We start from the raw sequence: 5904 nt of genomic DNA, 5'->3' as shown, positions 1-5904 counted from the left end.
AAAAAAAAATATATATATATATATATATATATATATATATATATATATATATATATATATATATATATATATTACAACCCTAAATCCCTAATCCCTACTCCAGTACTCCCTAGCGCAGCACTGCAGCAGCCGCAGCTCAACCCCAACTCCCCAAGTCCCCAACCGTCTCTGCCGCTCTGCGTACGACGAGTCGACGACGCCTCCACCGGCACCGCTCAACGGCCCAGCCGCCTCCACCGCTCGACAGGCCGACAGCCCAGGCGCCCAGCCGCCTCCACCGCTCGACGGCCCAGCCGCCTACAAGGCTACAATGAAGGCATGAAGCGTTCTATACGACCCCCGATTTCGTCACAGGTATTTCAATAATTTCATAGTTCATAAATTATTATACGTTTTTGTTACTTTTGTTATACTTAGCTTATACTGTTTGTTTTATACTATTAGTTTTGTTAATTATTATACTGTTAGTTTTGTTAACAACATTATTACTTGATTAATTATTAGTTTTGTTAATTATACTTATACTGTTTGTTTTATACTGTTAGTTTTGTTAATTATTATACTGTTAGTTTTGTTATTATACTGTTAGTTTTGTTAATTATTAGTTTTGTTAACAACATTATTAGTTGATTAATTATTATACTGTTTTGTTATATTGTTTGTTTTGTTAATTATTAGTTTTGTTTTGTTAAGAACATTAACTTATACTGTTAAACTAGTTCCAATTTATAATGTTAAACTAGTTCCAATTTATATTTTTAAATTTATACTATTAATTCTTATACTATTTATTTAATTGTAATTGTTTGAAAGGAGTGTGATGAATCTGTTGAGATGGCAAACAACCAAGAAAGGATTCTATGTTTAATGTTTTAATTTGGTGGCAAGGTGTTGGACTTCGTTATCCAACATTGCGAAAGATTGCAAGGGATATCTTAGCTGTACCTATTTCTACAGTGGCTTCAGAATCAGTTTTTAGCACGGGTGGTAGGGTGGTGACTCCTCATCGAAGTAGGCTTCACCCGAAAACGTTGGAGGGGTTAATGTGTTCGCAAAGTTGGTTGTTAAAAGATGTCAAAGGTCAAGGTAATCATATTTTATTAAATGAAATTTATATATTGTTTTATGATATTGTATATTACATATTTATTTTTTATTGTAGTGCCTACTTGGAAAGATGCATATGGTACAATTTTTGATGATTGTGGGATTAGTCCAGAAGAATTTGAACAGCTTGAGGTATATATATTAAACTTTTATAGCTATTCATATATTGTGAAATTAAATAGATTAACTTAAAAAAAACATTTGAATAGTTAATTAAATTATTTTGTGGATTTTTTTTTAGATTGGAGAAGGCGATGGTGAAGAATGAAGAATGATTAATGAACAATGAAGAATGAATATTTGAAGAAGATTGTGAAGAATGCTTTTATTATATTGTTATCGTATTTGAAATTTGGACTATTTGAAGAACATTTTACTTTTAGAGTTTGAACTATTTTTAATTTGTATTTGCTATGTATGGATTGGAATTTGAACTTTGGTACTGCTTATTTTTAAAATTGCTATTTTTTATGTTATTTTTATTAAAAATTGTACTAAAATAGCACTTTGACTAGGATTTGACCGGGGGCGGGGAATTCCCGTCCCCGCCAAATTCCCCGCAGGGGCGGGGATGGGGAATTTTTCCCCTTCCCCGCCGGGGACGGGGACGGGGTCGGGGTGGCGAGGACGGGGACGGGGACACCCCTCCCCGCCCCCGCCCCGCCCCGTTGCCATCCCTATTCAAACCAAAGAAGCAAGGAAATAGTAGGTTGAGGATAGTGATGAGGAAGAGGACCATCTCCCATCTCCAATTCTACCTCCATATTTAATACCAACAAATATAGCTGCACTGCATATTTAATTAGCAGTAGGTCAATACAATGGGGATCATATCATGTCATTTCATATGCAAAACTGGTACTCCACTTATATTGACACCTTTTACCATTAAGATCTTACAACGTTAAATAGTAAAAATATGTATAAAAAATAGTATCAATTTTTTAATAAATAATGAAAGTAAGATAATTATTGTATTTATAAAAATATTGTTGTCTTATTTTTTTTTTTGAGTTCTACTTACTCTATTACATTATGATATCTGTTATACTGAGAAACAATCTCATGACCTCCCATATGAGAAAGTCGTTGCATGACATCTGAGCACAACATACTTGACTTGCTGTGTTTTTTTATTCATAGTAATATGCAATTTAACTATTCTAACATTTTTAATTCATTTGGTTCTATTTATAGCCAAAAGTACATATCGAATTTGTAAATGACATGAATTAAGATTTTGAATGTCACATTTATTAATGTTTACCATTGATTATCCCCCTTACCCCCAATCTTCAACCTCTAGCCTAGCCGATGTTCCCATTGTTTATCCCCTTATTAGGCCCAACCTTTTCTTTCTTGACCCTATGTATTTATGTAAATATTAGACATGGGTTCATAAATAATACGGAATAGTAATATATACTCTTTCTATTCCATTTTGCTGTTATATTTATTATTTATTTAAATAATTTTTTCCATCGCTTATGTTTTTAATAATTTTTAAATTTAACTATTTAATATAGTTTTTACCTATAGAAATTTGTTATATTAATACTAAATTAATTATTATGTCAAATTAAATTGTAAACAATTTCAGTAAAACCTTGTGAGTTGTGACAAAGAAAATAAGACTGAGTTTAAATTTGTTAATAGTAAATGTTAAGTGCAAATTTTATTTTTGTATAACGCTTTATTGAGTGTTTTAATATATATATATATATATATATATATATATATATATATATATATATATATATATATTTTGAGAGAAAAAGCTTAATGCATTTAATATATATATATTTTTTCTCATGCCACATTAATTACAACTATTCTTTCAAAAATTGCCACTTAATTAGATGACCTTTTTTTTTTTTTTTAAATGTATTTTAGGAGCATCAGCGTAGGTAATTTTTCTCAACTTTTGATATATTTTTTTTAATGATTTGAAACATAGAGAAAAAAAGAGAGAACTAACTCAAATAAGAAATATTTTTATGTTGAATACTTGATTTTGCACAATTTGTTAGGAAAAAAGTAACCCTATGGCTAGTGCCTGACTAACATACACGTCAATTAATAACCACTCTAACTTTTATATTTTGAAATTTATTTCCTATTCCATCTAACTTTGCAATAAATTTAACAAAAAGTTTTTTAAAAAAATGCATCAAAATCTTCAAACCATTTGATGCTCTAAAATGCAAATAATATATTGCTATTTGTATGATTAATCAATCACGCAATATAAAAAAGAATGTCGTTCAGAGGAATAATTGTAGAAACTGATTAGAAGTACTGGAATAATTGTAATTATGAATATGAAGTTTCGAAAGAAACATGCGTGATTCGCAACAACCTCGAAGAAGTCGAGACACCAACAAAAAAAAAAAAAACAAAAAAAAAAAAAAAAAGTCTTCCCGCGACGGCGCTTCAAAATTGAATGTTCAAAGTCCGTAGCCCAGATTTGAAGGCAAACCCACTCCGCCATGCGCGGCACGTGAAGCGATGGCTACGTGCTCTCCCCTGCGGGGCCCACCTTCACAAACCCACTCGCCAGTCGCGACTGCGCCCCACGCTCATATCTCCGCCAATCAATCTTCATTACCAGACTTTATTATTACTCCGTATTTTTTTAATTATTTTTTTTGAAATCAGCAGACGTTGTATTAAACGTTTTTTTTTTTTTTAAATAAATAAATTTTGAATGTTGACAATGTCTTCGGACTTCGGCAATCCAATTCTGACCATTGACAATTTGAGTTGTGATATTATTATCTTCTAGATATTTAATCACATAGGATTATATTTTATTATTATGCACATGAAGTCATGAATTTCCCAAAGTCCAACCTTAATGGCAAGTGTAATTTGACTTGTGTTTCTTAGTCATTCAAAATTCATAACGCTGCATTAATAGCTTGGCCATCAAGCTATTCACAACATAATATAATGGATAATGTTCATTCTATTACTTTCCACACCAAATTTTATATAAAATCTGATGCGACATAATTCCTTTCTAGTATATTTAACGAGTTGGTTATGTGAGAATCTAACAGAATTGGTCCAGCGATGACTTGGTAATTAAATGATTTTAAATTTAATTCTCAGTTTAATCCATCTACAAAGGAAAGTTTCACCAAAAAAATTGTTGCATAAAGCGTTAGGCGCTAGTCAAGCGTCTAGCGCCTAGGCGGCAGAGAAATTTGAGTATATCATCCTCACTTTTTTCACTTAGGTTTATGAGTTGTTAGACCGTTATAACTCCCAAATTAGTCAACTGCATAAGTTAAATAGTTAGTTGAGTAAATGACTAAAGAAATATAAAAGATGAGTAGCTAAGCATGCAAAAAAAAAATAAAAATCACTCAACTGAGTTGGCACCGACTCGATCGAGTAATAAGGCACTCAACTTGACTGAGTAGGCGCTCAACTTGGTGCCTAGGGCGCCTAATCGACCAGTTAATCAGTCAACAAACTAAAAGCCGTCTAAAACTGAAGTCCCCTAGATCAATTTTTACAACAATCCCTAAAACCCATTTGATATATCACCAAAAAAAAAAAGAGTTGATGATTGAACTTGATGTCTCAATGTGTGGCCATATTGATTGATTGCGAAAATTATGAAGTTGTGTGTAAAAACACATATAATCTACGGAGTAATATTTTTAACATTGAAATAAATTATTTTAATAATGTAATTTAGAGAATGAATAAAGAATGATCTGAATGGTTTTCTAGAATAACACAGGTTGTCTACAGCCTAGTAATAGTGGAATATGCAATGACAACATGGCCTACCTAGCCAACAAAAGCTGCCCACTTGAGATTTCATAATATTAACTTATAATAAATTAATATATTTAAATTATTTTGCAATCTCTTCATTCAACTTAATTGGCTCACAATGTAAGTCTAAGGAAGTATTCTCAAACACATAATATAGATTTTAATACTTAACTTTGTGCTTCATCTTCATCAAATTGTTAGATGTATGTATGTGTGTGCTGTTATTTATGAAACGCATATTTTTAAAATTTTGAATTTTAAATATTGAAAGTAAGATTTTGTTAACTGGATACTGCAAACCAAACTCATGTAATAATTTTTTTTATTTTTTTTTAGAAATCTTTATTTTTAAATTTTAAAAAGATATAACTTTACCAAATATAAATACGTTACGACATTTAAGACTTCATACTTTTTAAGCTTTCATGATTATAAGTGAAAAAAGAAAGATAATTTAGACCAAATTTTTATGATCAAAAGATGTTGTTTGTAATAAATTAATGTCACATTGTTGGGCATTCATTAATTACTTGTAATTTAATTAATATCAAAGTTTAAATTCAAAATGTTTCATTGATTATACCATAAATTTCAAAATAGTGATATAGTCAATCCATAGATTTATTCAATTTAGTAATGTGTTGTCTAAATTGAGAAAAATTTGCATAATCTATGAATAATTTTGAATGAACGGCTAGTCGAGTACTAAATTGAAATATTATTACACATTTTCATTTACAGTAATAGATATTTATTTTTTGTTGGATGACAACGAGAACTTGTAGTCATTATATGCTGGTACGCACTTGTATAAATAGTCCGCATTAAAAAAAAAACTATACATATAATTATCTGAACTGAATTATCATAATTTATAAAGTGAATATATGATATATGGGCAAAACATTGAAACAAACGAATTGGAAATGCAAAAAGACAATTTACATAGGAAGTTTCAAAAATCAGAGTAACAAACAAACCATTGCAAGTCTACTTCCATCGCGG

Source organism: Ipomoea triloba, chromosome 6 (assembly GCF_003576645.1).
Source record: "Ipomoea triloba cultivar NCNSP0323 chromosome 6, ASM357664v1".
Classification (NCBI taxonomy): Eukaryota; Viridiplantae; Streptophyta; class Magnoliopsida; order Solanales; family Convolvulaceae; genus Ipomoea; species Ipomoea triloba.
This window is presented reverse-complemented; position numbering follows the sequence as displayed.